Raw genomic sequence first — 17,850 nt, 5'->3', positions numbered from 1 at the left:
GACCTCATGTTCAAAAATGAAATTAAAGAGATGTAAGAGCTAGATCATGATATAAAACTCCATAACCAAACTCCATCTTATTGTTAAGAACAAGGGATATAATTGCAGCTTGCAACAAAACCAAACAAAACCCTAAAACATGCTTTAACATTGAAGAAAACGTTTGAAACCCTAAATTAATTAAGGAAAATCAGAGATTCAATAAAAAACTTTAACATACCTGAATATTCGATCACAAACCAAGCAAAGGGAGGGAGATCGAACAAATCACTAAAACCTTCGATCAAACTCCGATTGATTCTGTCCTAAAATTTGCAAATCGAAACTTAGAGAGAGTCGATCTTAGAGAAAGAGATTCAACAGAGAGAGAGTTGATCTATCTCTCTAGATCGAAACTTAAAGAGTTGATCTTCTAGATCGAAACTTACAGAGAGATAGATTCGATAGAGAGAGATTCGAGAGAGAGCGAGAAGAGCGACGAGAGAGTGACGGAGTCGAGACAGAGATAGAGTTTACTTAATGAGAGTGAGAGACAGAGATAGAGTTTATCAGTGAGAGTGAGACAGAGAAGAATGAGACGAGCTTCTATAAACGAAGGTGAGAACAAAAAAAAAATTCGAGTGGCTATTGGCACCCCAACTTTTACTACTGATCGTTGAAACGACGATTAAACGACGGCCAAAGGCTATCGTTAATAACGACAACCTTTAGCAGTCGGTTTTAGCGCAATTCTAGCGTCGTCAAAACCTTAATATGACGTAGTGCAGGTGTGGGTATCAATCGAGTGCCAATTCTTCAGCTAGAAGCAAATAAGCACTTAGAAACAAGGTCCATAATCAATAAGAGTGAACCTTTTATTAAATTACCAGCAAGTCCAAATCCTGAATAGTTCTTGACTATTATTTTACATATCTCTCCTAACTTGTTTACATTTTCGACAATTTTCAGGTGGAAAGACGAGTACCTAGTGATATTTGTTCATACCTTCTTGCCATATGGACACCAGGTAAGCATATATTTCACAGTAAGCCCGATTTGGTGGCTCGTAAGCTATAACACCCCTTCCTATCCAGATGAAAATGACATAGTCCATGGTATTTGAAATATTGCTGACAAAAAAGAAACACAAATTCTGGTATGTTATGAAGGCATGATTCCATTGGTTTGATTAGCAGGACTATAGAATCATCACATGTTATTCCAGGATTATAGAATATATGTTTTTGCTCAGTATTTGTTGTTGATTAGTAGTTTCCAATGCTCAATTTCAGGTGAAACTGCAGAATCTATTCAACCACCTGAAAGATGTTGTAGTTCCTAGATTTCGGGCGACCTATGCAAGGAGAAGACATGTTTCTCATGTAATAGTATACGAGAAGAAAATTATCAAAAAGTCAGAGGAACACTTTTGGTGAGGAATTACAACTGATAGCTATCCAATAGAGAATCTAAATACAACTTGCTAGCCATTAGATGATGATTGATACTTAAATATCCTATGAACAGATACCATACAAAACGTCTATGAGAGGGAGTTTTCTGTTGAATAACACATATTTTCAAGTGAATGAGGTAAAATTTTATTACTACTCTGTACTCTCATTCGTATTCTCCCCATGCTATAGAAATTGGATTATCAAGTCTGACGGTACCAAACTGAAAAGATCATTTCTACCTAGGTGTTCACTGACCATGATTCTAGTCTTACCCCAATAGATGTTCCAAGGGCCTGGATATGGAACCTACCAAGATGAACCGTTTATTTTGGAACCTTCGTAACAACAATATTTAAAGGTGAAAAGGTTTTATACATGTGGTTGGTTTCATAATCCACTAGGAGAAGTCAAAACAATTGACTTAAACCATTGTTTTGTGTGCTAGGTTAATCAACAGAGAAAATTCAAAGCTGCTTCTGGAAAGGTAAGAAATCGCACCAATTATTAGTCATCTTAATTGCTTTGGCTAACCCCTAGATCACATGGGTATGATGCAAAAAAGATGCTCTGAAATGGCTGGAAACAATTGAAAATGGGAAAGATAATGATGAGCATCCTTCCACTTAGAAATTTTCTTAAGACTGGTTCTATTTAAAGTGGATATTTTAGCATGGATACTATCAGGTTACAACTGAGTGTTCTTGTTGTAATGGTGATCATTTATATTTCCATATATTTATTTTGAACCCTGAGCTGGTGTACCATTTCTTTGGTTGATTAGGAGCATTTACTTCTCAAACACTCCTTTGAAGGTGCGGAAGCTCATCGTGAGAGTATGCAATGTGGTGACACGAAAGACAGCTCGATTGGCAGTTGCGAGCATTGTGGGGATCTTACAGAAAATAGGGAGGGATGGGAGTGATGGCATTGCTTCCTTGTAGGCACCTATGCTTGTGTAACGATTGTAAAAGGTTTATCGATGCATTATAATTTTGGATTTGTAAATTATGACTCATTGTAATTCTTTTTGTGTATAAATTAATGTGATAGAGAACCTCGATGTTCTCTATTTAGGTCTATTTTGATCGTGGGTAATAGGTGCGTAGAAAAAAAAAATTAAATTTTTTTTTTTGTTTTTTTTAAAGTTTAGAAATTGGTTTATGACAATTTTAAATATTTATTTATAACCGATGTCCAAAGTGCGAGACTTAGGACATCAGTCTTATAAAATCCGATGTCTAAGATATTTTTGTGTTGGTATGTACTGTCATATTTGGAACGGTTTTTAGCCATTCCAAATTTTAAGTTCTGGAAGGGTTTTTAACAGTTCCAAATCATGAGATCTAGAACGGCTTCCAACCGTTTAAATTCATTAACGACGCCTCCATTAGAGACGGTCCGTAAACCGTTTCTTATTGTATTAGGAACGGTTACAAACCGTTCCTAATTTCCATATTTGTTGTAGTGAATGTACCCTATCAAACTATGGGCATTTTGTTCTCAGAATTTTTGAATTTGATCAATTTCAACCCTAGAGGATAAGGTTAACCCTGAATTAAATGTTACCCTCTTCATAGTAATTTTTGAAATAAAACCCTCGAGGTTCAAAGATAGTCAAAATATTGGCCTAAATCACACAAGTTTCAATTTTTTCAAAAATTACAAGTGTTTTCAAGTTCTCAGATGTCTTACTCAATTTTAGTTTATTACTTTTTCACCTAGAGTAGGTAGAGTAGAATTCTCAGAATATAGTTCATTACTCTTTTACCTAGTATAAGTAGAGTAGAACTCCCAAAAAATAGTTCATTACTCTTTTACCTTGAGTAGGAAGAATAGGACTTTTGAATTATACTCAGATTATACTTAGACTTTGCTCAGATTATGCTCGGACTTTGCTCAGACTATGTTAAGACCCTTAGTTTATGCTCAAACCTTTATCAGATTTTGCTCAGTTTTACTCAAATGTTTCTCAGACTTTATTCAGTTTTCATTCAAATTTTTCTCAAGTTTTGCTTAGATTTTACTTACTCTTTTACGTAACTATTTTGCTCAATTTTAATGTTTTAAAATCGTCTTCCTCCCATCATGAATGCGTAGAACGGAGGTACGCATTCTCAAAATCATGTTTTCATCATTACACTATTGCATACACGTGCACTCTCATTGCATTTGCATTAATGATGGAGAATTTTCTAAAATTCAAGGATCTTACCGAAGATTTGACACTGTTGCACACGTGAACCGTTAATAAGAGCTTATGCTAGAGGATTTGACACTATTTTAATTCAGAGAGAGTTTTACTTTTAGAGAACCGGATGTCCTAACAAATTACCGAATCAAATTGCAAAATAAACTGCCACTAGATTTGACATTCAGATGTCATACTATCTACCAAATTAGATTTGCCACCTAGTTTGCCTATACCCTCTGCCAAATAGGGGCATTTGTAGACTTTCTATTTTTGCATCCGCCTGATTCGACAATCCGTCACCCGATTACGGTGGATTCCTAATGATGAGCACCAAATATGTGAAGAAGAAGTTGCAAGCTTATGAGAGGTCCTATCCTGATTCTTTATAATTTTCCCAATCCTCGTGATTTTATCTCTCTCTTGTTTGGCACGCTCAGCGTAGAAATTACGCTTGCTTAGGATCGCCACATCCTACATTCATTTTAGTAAATACGTACGTTTAGGTTCGCCACACATTTTTGATGACCTAGAGAACTCACAACATTAGAAAAATGGGATCTCGAGACTTAGAAATAAATCACATCGGGACATAAAAATGTCACTCATTGAAATTCATGAAAATGGTCAAAATGACGAAAATGCCTTTGACGATCAATCCACATTCAAAAAGATCATTACACTAAGAGAATACCATTGGAACATGACACATGTTTAGAAACCCCTCGCGCTTAGGAGAACCAAAATTTTTCATGGGAAATGATGAATTTTTTACATAATATGACGATTTTCACAGTATGGAATGACACTGATTGATCATATAAATGATAATTTCCATTACATGGTTTGACACCTATCGATCATGATGAAATAATGAAAGTGAAATTTTAATTAAGAAAGTGGATATCGGATCCTTGTCAATTAAAATGTTAAATTATACTAATTACATCCTAATTTAAAAGTGGAATGATAAAATAAGGTGGTTGCGAATAATGGTATTTAAAAAAAAACCAATAAATTTTGAAAATCGACAAATCAAGCCAACCAATGTTAACAATTGCCACTCAATCTTTAAATCAACTTGTCATTTGACAATCATTAACTATCGAATTAATAGAACTGATCGCAAAATTTAAAATTAAACCAATTAATCGACAAATTAAAATCAATCGAACAAACCGACCAATTGATAAAATCCTTGAAACTTAATTTTTGACCGATACCCTTTAATTAACCTTGAATCTTAACGAAATGACCGATCAATTCAAAATCCCAAACAATCAGTAACAACCATCGTCCAATTTTCCAATCAACGTGAGACTTAAACTAATAAATTGAACCAACCGATCATCTAAAATCAACAATTAATCATTAATTGGAACTCAAAAAATCAATGGATGAAAATTTTTGAAAAGTGGTCTCAATCAGCCAAGTAATTTAAATGCCAATCTATTGAAATTTTGAAACATGCAACCCACTTGATTAGCCAAGGACTTTGGAAAAACTTTACTAATTAGAAGCATGAGTTCACACCCCTACACATGTCCTCACCACTAGTTCAAACAAGGAAGAATGGAAAAGGAAGAAATGAAAAGGTAAAGAGGAAACTTGCCTTTTTTTTTCTTTCATAAAAAAATTTATAAAAGAGAGAGCTCTCTCGTAAAAAGATGATTGGGGAATTTTGAAAAAAAAAGGAAAAGAGGAGAAGGGAAGAAGAGGTTCTTCCCCTTCTTGGAGCAGCCCCTGCCAGTAGCCATCAGCCATCCCTACTTTTCTCCATCTTCCTCTTTACCATTCGGTTCAGCCACCCCCACCTTTTTCCATCTCCCTTTTCACCATTCGGTTCAGCCACCCCGACCTTTCTCCTTCTCCCTCTTTGCCTCTCGATCCAACCACCCCTACCTTTCCCATCCGCCCTCTCTAACCTCACGAACCAGCATCCCATCTCTCTATTCCTTCCTCTCTCAATCTCACGAACAAGTAGCTCCACATCTCTCTCTTTCTTTCTCTCTCAACCTCACAAACAACCACTCCCACAATAGCCTCGGTAGCTCCCCATTTCTTCTCCCTTTAACACCCTTGACGTCCCTATCTTTTCTCCCTTTAATGCCCCAACAATAGCTGCACACCCACAAACCTCCATCTTCCTCTCTATTATCCAACACCCAATAGCATTATTAAACTAGCCTATTCCTTACGGTTTTACAGCCCCATTAATTCCTTATTCCTCACATTGTACAACAGCCATCAAGGCTTTCACCTCTCAATCCAGCTACGCGACAGCCATTGATAACCAACACACCTCTCTCCTACATGCCTTCACTCACACTCAGCAATCCCTCCTCGCGTCTCTAGCACAACCATTAATGGGCCGCACATTGCCCCAAAGGTGCCACAACAACCACCTAAGTCGTCATATTTTCAGGTATTTAATTCTCATTTTCTTACACTTTTTGTTTTAGATGGATTATAATTTTTATTTTTTATATATCGTCATGGTGCCTCAAATTTTAATCTTTCTTTACGAGTTCAATACCATTTAAGTCGTGGAAAAGTTGATTCATAATTTCATGTGGGTCAAAAGTTTAATTCGATAATTATTTAAGCAAGTTAAGATTTCAATTGATTTGATAATTATTTATGCATGTGATAGTTTAACCAATTTGGTAATTTTATGTGGGTTAGGAATTTTAACCTATTTTAGGATTTTTATACATGTGATAGTCTTTACCAATTTGGGAAGTTGTGTGCATGTGATAATTTTAACCTATTTAGAAATTCTTTTACATGGGTTATTTTATCAATTTGGAACTTATTTACGCATTTTAGAATTTTTACCTTTTTGAAAATCAACTTGCATTTCATGAATGTTACCAATTTGGTAGTTTATATATGCTTGTTATGAATTTGTACCGATTTGAAAAATATTGATGCATGTTAGGAATATTAATTTGAAAAGTATTGATACATATTATGAACCATAGTCTTCTTCCTTAGGATAGTATTGGATTGTAGAGACTGATTACCTTGATCAGACAGGTTCAATTGTCTAATATCTTCCGAAACATGTAACCTTACCCTTTGCCCATATCTCTTACCCGTGGACCATTAGGGACCCATTTGGAGTTATTTTGATTCCTAAACCTAAAATAGGTGACAACTCCCCATTCTTAGAAAATCCTCCTATTCATCTCTTCAGGCTTAGTGCTTTGTCAGTTGAAAATGATTTCTTGACTTCTGAAGAAGGACTTTTGAGCTAGATCTTCTCTTGAATTAGAATCCAAGTCTCTCTTGAAGAGTTTCTCTTTGTCTTTGGAGGACGACTAGAGAGCTTTTGTCTTTTGCGAAAAATTGATCCAGATCCCCTTAACTTAAGGAGGCTTTGGTATTTATAGACTTAAAAATAATTCAACTTTTCAATTATGCCCTAATTTAAAAAGCTTTGATTGGTTTGTCTAAAGGCAAAATTCGTCCAAATCTGATTTAAAAGATTATATGAACTATTGGTGAGCCAAACTAATTTATTTGGGTATAAGGCCCAATACTTAATATATGGATCACTTAGATTTATTTTAGACCATCGGCTTTATCTATGAAAACCCAGAACCCCAATCTTTAGAAGGTCGGTCAATGGGTCCTAATTTCAATGTATAGGCCCAAGTTTGCTTTAGAGACTTTCCTGATAATTTAGAGAGCTGCAAAGCACCTTAAAAATTTTTGATGCATACAAACACCCCCTTAAGGATGTATTCTCGGAAGGAAACTGAAGACAGTGTGTCCTTGATTGTGCTAATAAGAGTATAAATGACTTGGTGAACATAGACCTTCTTACTAGCTTCTATTTTTCAATGTGGATTGAATGGCTTTGCTACTTGAAGATTTACTTGGTGAAAATTCAAGTTTCATGAATGTATACATTTCCTTGCCATTGAGTCCAAAGTGACAGAGGAGTTTCAACAACTCAGGATGACTCAGACTAAAAGTCAATCTCATAAGTTTACCCCCATCACCTTAGTAAACAAAGGCTATTTAGGATTGATAGAGGAGATGAAATTATGTTTCAATCTCTCACGTTTAATTTTTTATTAACTCTTATTGTAATTAATTTAAATAAATAATATTTAACAGAAAGTTAGCAGTGAATTTTCATCGAAAGAATCAATTGCGCAAGGAAAATATTGGAAGAAAACTCGTCAAAATTCAAAGGGAGATTATATCAATAAACCCACGAGACTAAAGGGGAATAAAATTGTGAGTTGTCTTATGTTATGTTATCTATTTGTTTAAACTTCAAAAATCAATATCATTATTGAATCTATTGACGTTTATTTGTGGGATGAGTTATTAAAACAAGTTGAAAATAGTAAGGATCTAGCGATGTCTTGTCAATGGCACTAGGGACCCCTTAGCATCCCATATGGGTCAACACTAGCCCAATACTTCTAGACTCCTCGTAAAGGATCGCAGACATATGTCAAAGAACTCGAGTCCCAAGTACTTATACAAACATAAGCATTTACTCATTATAAGTAATACAATGAGAGGCGATGGGAAGAGATGGAAGGTCGAATGCAACGTGTTTGGGTTGAAAACAACTAGAAATTCATGTGTCACATGTTGTACCAGTTGGTTTGGAACGCATTGGTTCTAATACTAGACGACCGAAAATATGTCATTTTTGCACCTTTATACAAGTCTTTTTATCTATTAATGTTAATTAAGTATGACATTTAATGAATATATATTTTTTAATTATTTAGGTTCAAATTGAGAAAGGAAAGGGAATCGATCTGACTCCATTCTTTCAGAGCAATTCACCTTATGATCCGTCCCGTAAAAATCTTGGATCATGAAAGAAATGTAAGATGACATTAGATCAATTGAAGACCATCATTGTTGTTTAAGGAATTTATTTTGAGAGGCTCGTAAATGAGTTTGTGCGGAGGGACACGTTTGTTTATAAATACTCGTTGCCATAAAATTAGATGCACTCATCCCTGTGTAGCAAAAGATGAGATCATTATTGTCATAGATGTTATCGATAGTTACATTACTTGACCACAGGATCTTATGGTAACATACATAAAGGTAAATTTGAATTAATTTTTATTTTAGTATTTAAATATATCTATACACATATATATTTAATAAATATTTAAAATATTATGATGATAATGATTCTGATGATGACGACGATAGCAATATTAATAAATTTCACACCTATTATCAAGGAAGAATATTGATGAAGTTTTTGAAATAATTTTCAATCAATGAGTTTTTTGTGAAGTTTACCAGTTATTGTATTTCATCGAGGATTTGTTGGTCATATGTAAAATGGAAGAACTGATGACCACCATCTTAACATTATATATAAGGTAAAATATATGTACTTGTTAATTCTTTAATTAATGTTAGTTTTCTATAGTTTTAAATGTTATAAAACTTTAATTTTCCCAATTTTTTTTAGTTACTTGTACGAACAAAGTATTTTATTGAATAGCAATTGGTTTTCCTTCATCAGTCTGTATACAATAAGTATTCTATTACAACTTAACAAAAGCATGTGTCTGAGTACCTTGGTAAAAAATAACTCCTAACATGCATAAAATTACCAAATCAGTTGAAATATCAATTACACAAATATTTATGAAATTAATTAAAATCACAACGATCGTCAAACAAAATGAATGTTTTAGACAGTTGGACAAAACTATTGTTAATGACAGTCGAAAAAAATGACTATTAATGACAGTCGTTTTTCTAGATTTATAATGAAAAAATTATTTTCTGGATTTATAATTAAAAAAAAAAAAGGATCATTACATTCGGCACAAATATTGGTTCAAAAATTTAGTATAAGAAAGGAACTAAAACACGAGATTCATCAACTAAAACATTCAATCAATACGATTAGTAATAGAGAAGTGATTGACATTTTCATCTCCAAATATTTCTGAACTAAATGTACCATAGTTTTTCATTCTAGTGTCCTACCAGATAACTTCAATTCAGCCAACCTAGATTTCACATATTTTCCATTGTTGAATGTACAACACTCAAGACAAAGTAGAAGACTAAAGCAGCATGAAACAACATCCTTATATAAATAGTAAGCAATGTTGGGTACTTTGCCTCAACTTGATCTACAACATCCAGTCCACCAACAGCACGGTTAGCAGATGAAGGAGACAACCGAAATCTCTGAAAAACCAAGAAAATAGTGAACAGGTAAAAAAAAATCAAAAGAAGAAGTCTCCGTTAATTTACATGAATGGACACATATCTCAGTGCAGAATGCAATCAAATATCATAAGAGAAGATGAGAGATATGAAAGATTTCAATTACTTGGGCCAACCTCCCAAATAAGGACATTGAAGGAGGACGTTTCTGACTTGGAGTTAAACCTGTTGCACCAGTGTCTTTTAAACTCCATTGTAGCAAGAATAATAGCGTAGATGCATTTGAAAGCCAATAAGTCATATGATCATTGTGTTGTAAAATTTACTCATTCAAATATTCAACATAACTTTCATTATCCCAATAGAAACTAATCAACGCATCTCTCAAACGTACATATTCATATTAAATTAAAACAAGGTATAGTTACTTACCTTGTGCCATTGCAATTTAATCTTTGATTCAATGTGTTGGAGGTGCGTACTTTAATCCACATTCCTCGTAGACTCCGAAATCCCAATCCAATTTGATCCCCTTTATTGCTAGACTCACCTTCCCCCTTCTCTCTATGTGGATCGGCTGGATTAGTGATTGATGGATATCACTTCTCTTATTTTAGTTGTTTCTCCACCAATCTTTATGTGTTCAACGTACTCAATATGGGTTAGCCGATCCCATTTTATAAATAAAGGTTGAGGGCTTAGAATCATTCTTTTAATAGGTTTCCTATCCATCAAGGTTCCCTACTAATCTCTGAAGAATATAGAGTTTTAATTATATTAGGATTCTATTAATATTGATATTCTATTATTTTATAGAATGCTTGTGTGATTTGGAAACTAAAATCAAGGAGGTCAATTGACCAAGGTCAATGGGCCTCACGTTACATGGGTTTAACGCATTGCTCTCTTCATGCTGAAGCAAAAAAAAAAAAAAAATTTCAAAAAGCAGACAAACAATGTATAAGGCCACCATTTTTTGCAATTATGTTTGTCAGGCTAAATATAAATTTGAAGTCCCTCTCATTCCTTTTCATAGCCAAACGAACAACCTTCTAGGCATATTAAAATGCCAAGTTACCTCAATTGCATAACCAATCATCTGAATAAGACGATCAAAGACACTTGTCCTTTCCGATTCAAATGATTTCTAGTGCAAAACAAGAAAATAATCAAAATGTATAAATTGGCACCGAAAAATACATCAAACGTAAGGACACATTAGACCTTCAGTGAAGCTAGTTCACGAAGGTCTTTTTCAATTAAAAAGCATGCTCTCAATATTTTTCTCTCCAAAAAGATCATTCATGTCACGCGGCACTTTATCCCTTTCTTTAGCATCATCTGTACAATAAATGGATGAAAAAAAAAAATAGTAAGAAATATGAAGTGGGACCAACTTGTATTTTATATAGTTATTAAGGAAGCCTATATATCTTATACTAACTAAAGTCTAACCTATTGAATTTTCCTCTAATGCCTTCTGTCTAGCAGACAACACAACTTCATGAGGAAGAGGAGCTAAGGGTGACCAATACTCATACTTTGATCCAGTGATCTCTGGATGAATACCTACATGGAAAAAAACTGTGAAGCTCATTTATTATGGATGAAAAAAACAAAACCTTGAAATAATTGTAAAAGTTTGTAAATAGTTGAAATCATTTAGGTGGTTTTCATGTTTGGGGAAGAATGATTGCTCAAATTGATTGATGGTAGTGTGTTATACTTGTGCAATGTTTCGAAACAATGCCATAATTTATTCGTTAAATCGATGAATATTCAAGATGAACGTTTTGAAAATTCAAAAATTGACATACATCTCTTTTATTGATTTTTAGAATTTTGTCTATTGTATAATTTATCGATTTAGGAATTTCATAGTCATAATTTCTATTTTGAAAAATCTATATTCATAAATTTCTGTTTTCGAAGGTTTATGATCGAAAGTTTCTATTTTGGAATTTTTATATTTAGAAGTTTTTAATTTGAAAATTTCATGATTTTCTATCTTGAGAACATTCATATTCAATAATTTATAATTTAGGAATTTCTTTATTTTGTAATTTTCCAATTTCAGGGTTTTGTATTTTTTTTTTTATTTATAGAAATTCAATGTTGATTTGTTAATTCGAAAATTTCATCTTTATTGAAACTGTCTATTTTGAAAAATAAGTATTTGTAAATTTCTAATTTGGGAACTCGTCATATGTTTGTAATTTTCCACTTTGGAAGATTTATAATTTTTTTAAATTTCTAATTTTGGAATTCATCATATATTCATAAATTTCTTATTCGGGAAATTTCCTAATCCTAACTAAGAAATTCCATAAATTGCAAATTTAGAAATTTCACGTCCATAATTTTCTAATTTGGAAAATTTTTACAAATTCTTATTTTATCTGATTTAGAAAATATCTGCACACATGGATTTTTAATTGACTTTAGAATGTGAGAAATAATTATGACTTTTTCACGGTATTCCATTTTTGTGCATAATTGGAAGAATCCTTTAAATATTTGGAAAAACTTTAGTCGTAAGATTCGTTTAGTAAATCCGATAAAAATTAATGATGATTGGATCAAAGTTTATTTTTAATTTTTACATGTCGACCGTAAGATAGTTTTGGATTATAGTAGAGACCCATCATCTCGATCAGACGAGTTCAGAACCTAACACCTTCCAAAACTCGTAATCTGATTTTGTACCCATTTCTTTTATTTGTGGACCAATCCAGATCTGTTTTAGAGTTTTTCTTGGTTCCTAGACCTAAACTAGTGGTGATTCCCATTTCTCCGAAAATTCCCAATTTACCAATCAGATTTTTACTATTTAGAGAAAAAAGGTCGAGGTGATTTCAGTGGCGATTCCACTGGGATTTTAGGGTCAAACTTGACCCGGTCCAAGACTATCCCTAAGTTGACTTTTCACTCGAGTCAACCCAATTGACTCAAAGAGACACTTAGATTAAGCTAGATTTATTCCTTTCTTTTATTAGTATGTGATCGGATGTGATTGATTATTTATTTTTTTGATTGGTTTGATAATTGGATGTATGTGACTTGTATGGTTAGACATTCTTGAAAAATGGCCTGAGCCAACATGGTACTAGTGCGTGGCTCAATCTCCTCGCAGGATATGATATCATTTACGAAAATCACAACTCTAATTACGTACCTTTATGGTATATAAAACTGGAGCATCAGTACCGTTTGATCAGGTGACCTTGAAAGGTATATCGATGCACCCATACTGAATCAACCTAAACCTTTGTCCTATTGTAAGTCACTTGTCTCAATTGCCAATATAGTACTAGTACGTAGTCGGTTCCCTTCTAGGATACTAAACCATTTAGAAAAGCTACAACCCTAGCCTCATAACTATACGGTATGTCAAACCATATCACCACATACTGTCTAATTGGGTACGTCCGAGAGGTATATAGGTGTTTTTGGGGTAAAGATGACTAGAGACATTGTATTACATGTAGTAAACCTAAAGTCTAGAAGCCTTCCTATAGGTCACAACCCGAATCGACTATTGTTATTCCCGGGTTGCTTTATCCAATTTCATCAATAGGTAAGTGGGTTGGCCAATCTACACCATTCAAATTAAACCCGTAATATCAGTCTGACCCAATTGGTAAAATGTATCTATTGATTTGAACCAATTGGCCCAATCAACAAATGGATCAAACTAATCAACACCTAACTAGTTGGACTAATTGGTTTTGCTCTCAAATATTCAAACAATTCCATACAAAAAAGATTCGATCCTAGGGTTAAATATCTAATCAAAAGTTCAACCCCAACCAAGGGTAAATTCGCGACTAACTTTTCTTACCCTTCTGATCACTATAGACTTATAGTACATTTGGACTCAATGTTTGCCATCAAACTTGGGCTAATTTATATCAAATTTTCAATCATGTGGTTAAGAATTTAACCTTTAAAATCAATGGTTAATCCTATTTCATTTCAAACAGGTAATAATTGCTCTTAGAAGTTCTAAACCATCATTTGTGCCACTTTAGGTCCATCAAAAAAGTCGTCTTGTCAAAGTATCATCGTCAAGTCTAACTAGTCAACCCTTGACACAAGAAGAGATAATAGCAATGGACGAAACAATGCTCTGTCAGATTTTGGAATCCTTTCAAGCACAGATTATTACTTTTGTTCAAACACAAATTGAGGTCCTGAAGGATGAAAATAAAAAGGATAAAGCTATGAAACCTCATACTGTGTTTGACCTTGTCGAAGACTAAGAAGATGATCAATTACCCATTGACCCTGTCTTAGCTCAACGAATAACTCATGTTGAAATTGCCTTCAAGAATATTAAGGACCTAGATGATTTTGCCCTTGGATTAAGGCCAATGGCATTATTTTCTATGGTTCATCTGTTAGAGAAATTTACAATGTTAGACATAGATAAATTTAATAGGATTGGATGCCCTAGGAATCACTTGAAAGTATATGTTGGCATTATGCAATCTCAGGGTCTAATAGAATAACAGATGGCTTAACTTTTTCAGAGAACTCTTATAGGAACTGCCTTACGTTGGCTCATGTCACTAGACTCATCTCATGTAAGAATATGCCACAAATTGGTGAAGAGTTTATTGGTCGATATTCATTCAACACGGACATTAAACTCACAAGAAGAAAATTATAAACTACCAAGAAGAAACCCAGGAAAACCTTCACTGAGTTCATTGCTCAATGGAGAGCTAAAGCCGCTCAATTGTAAGGCCGACTTCAAGATGAGAAACAAGTCAAGATCATCCATAGGAATCTTACTCCAAATTATGCCACGTACTTGATGCCTCAATACCTTCCTACCTTTTAATCCCTCCTTAAGGTCGAAAATCAAGTTAAAGATGCCTACTTTTCAAGACTTTTTGATAACTCGTATGAATCAAAACATAAAAATTTCAAATCCAGTGCCAATTCCTTACAAGTAGCCAACACCTCTTTTACACTAGCTCCTCAAGCGACTCAGTCCTTACAAGTCAAGCCTAAGAGACAATTCTCCAATTTGAAATGTCTCTTAGCAGTCTTTCAAAAATTGATGAAGAGGGGATTACTGACACCATTCCAATTGAAGCTTTTTCCTAATCCTCTCCCTCCATATTTAGATAATGGATAATTATATGAATTCTATCAGATACCTGGCCATATTCTTGATAGATGCATTACTCTCCACCATGCTATTCAAGACCTTATTGAATAAGGAAAGATTACCATACCTATTCCTACCGCACCCAATGTTAAAACTAATCATTTGCCTACCTTTTAAAATCAACCCCCACTTACTTTGAACCTAGTATCCCTATTCAAACTGATTTAGTTGACCCAATTTCCTTTATTCACTCGATCAGCCTTAACAGTACATTCCCACCAGGCCAAGATGAGCATATTTACCATAAGATAGTGAAGGGGTTGAAAAACAAAGAGATTGTTGAAGCAATGGGTCATTCAACATTGGACAGGCTTGAATCAGAACATAAAGAGATAATGAAAGTGGACACGCTTAAATCATTCATCGTGAAAATATCTGAATTAACATAGAGTTTAGCATTGTGTCCCTCCATTCGGAATGATATCCCTTTTTTGAATTTTCCTTTTAGTTTCAGTTGTGTCAATCTTTAAATTTAGTTAGTCATTTCAATTATGTTAGTCCTTTTAATTTTTAAGCTTTAGTCGATCTTGTCAGCCTATGTTTTTTTATTCCAATAAAATAAAGGAGTCTACCAGTTATCATGTGCGTAATAATGAGGTGGACATAAAATCTAACATGAAAAATGACTCAGAGTTTACTAATCGAACTTAATAAATATTGAAATTAAATAATACACTCAAGAAGTGCAAATTGGTACTACATCATCCTCAGAGGAACATGAGAAAACGATAAACATACTCAAGAAATTCAACAGTGTTCTCATATGGATCTATGAGGATATATTAGTTATAAGCACTATGTTGTCTTTCATCAAAACAGATTGCACCAAAATAGATCAAGACATAAAGTCAAGGGTGAACATCAAAGTCAAAGATCATTAGTCAAGAGTGATGCAGTTGAAACCTTCGATTAAAGTGCTAAGACCCACAAGAAGGATCCACCATATTTTCACTCGAGAGAAGAAAGTTCTTATTTACAAAAGAATAAAAGATTTTCTTAAAGTTCTAAAAAAGTTGAACAATCAAATATGAAGAACTCAATCACACTTAATTTCGTAGAAAATGACTGAAATATATTTATTCTCTTACTCGACAAAATAATTAAGACATCGAGTTCTCAGAATCTTGACCAAGTCAAGTAGCATTTTATCAAAGGAGGCCTTCTTTGGTCGAACAATTTTCCTATCTTACTAAGAAAAAGATAACCTTCTTTAGCCTTTCGTAGCCTTTAAAAAATCAATAACCTTTTCTTTTCAAACTATGCCAAACAACCTTGGTAGGGTACATTTGAACTACGTTTTGACCTGAGCCTAAAAGAAAAAATAAAAATTTGGGATACGTAAGCAACCTGAGAAGATACTTCCAGCCCGGCCATGCGAAAAATTTTAAAAAATATATTCTCTTAAGGAAAGTGTCATCCAAAAGAAAATCTTCTATTGAAAGGGTAAAAATATATATATATAAAATAATGTCAAACTAGGGGCATTAGAAAAAATGAGAGATTCAAAAGAATTGACAAAAAAGAAAAGAATGCCAAACTAAGGGCATTAGAAAAAGGAGAATCAAAAGAATTAACAGAAAAAAAAAATTATCCGACTAGGGGCATTTTGGAAAGTTGAGCTTTATACCTTTTATTTTTTATACCCTATCCTAAGCCCACCTATTAATTCTTCCTGAATGCTAATTAATTTGATTAAGATATAGTGAATCAAAAAAGTTATCGAGTTGAATACTCAATATTATCAAGAAGAAAGCGAAGCCCGCTAAGTTGAAAACCCGAAAAGACAACTTAAGAAAAAGTTAGGGTATAACCATAAATAAATAAATAAAAAGCTTGCAAGGTTAAAAACTTGAAAATGCGACCTAAGCAAAAGTCAAGGCATCCAAACAAAATAAAACCCGCTAGATTGAAAACCTGAAAAGTCGATCTAGGCAAAAATTAAGACACTAAAAAAGGAAAAAAAATCCTACTAACCAGAAAAACTCATAAGGAAGCTTACACAAAAATTAGGAAATACAAAAAATTATTCAAGTCACAACATTTGATTCTCAGCCAGGAACTCACATTCGATGAAGACAATGTTGAAATTGAAGAAACTCAGAAGTTGTCTTGAACATGTTGGATCTTTAAAAGTATGTTTACTTGTCCAAGTGTTCACTAAATGAAAATGTAGAACCATTAACCACTTTGAAGAGCAATATCTTATATTCTAATAATTATTAAGATTTTAAGTCCAACTCAACCTTTTCTCAAAATAAATTCGAAAGAAAATGATCAATTCCTTATTACACATATGATAATCTTAAGAGTCATAAGAATTTAAAAGAATGTTGGTGTTTCTGTCTATCATTTATCAGAGTCCATAGCTTCACGTCCATACTTTCCAGTTGTAATCCATTCCATCAATTTCATAGTCAAGTTCCAGTTAGAGGTCAACCTTGAAGCTAAAGGAATTTTTTGAATGTCATTGTGATTCCAAAGTTTTATTCTTAATCACATGATCAAAAAGGAAAATCTTACTCAAAAATTTAAAAGTTCGACGAAGCCCAATGATAATTATGAATTCAGATTGCATGATAAGTCAATAAATGTTAAATATCTCAATCTTTGAGCTCGATAATACTAAGTCTTAAACTAACGTTAGCTTGAGAAGTGTGGTTCCAATAAGTTCGAGTTCGAGAAATAAGACTCCAACTTTTTGAATCATAGAATGTGAGTTAAAATAGTATTTTAATAAGTTCCTATAAACCCAAGCCCGAGAAGCTTGGCTTTAGTAAGTTCGATTCCGAGAAGTGAGACTCCAACTTTTTAAATCAAAGGATATGAGTTAAAGTAAGATTCTAATAAATTCCCGCAAGTCCCTCCCA

Source organism: Akebia trifoliata, chromosome 4, assembly GCF_017979445.1.
Source record: "Akebia trifoliata isolate Shusen 1 chromosome 4, ASM1797944v1, whole genome shotgun sequence".
NCBI lineage: Eukaryota > Viridiplantae > Streptophyta > Magnoliopsida > Ranunculales > Lardizabalaceae > Akebia > Akebia trifoliata.
The sequence above is the reverse complement of the archived record's forward strand: the minus strand, read 5'-3'. Positions refer to the sequence as shown.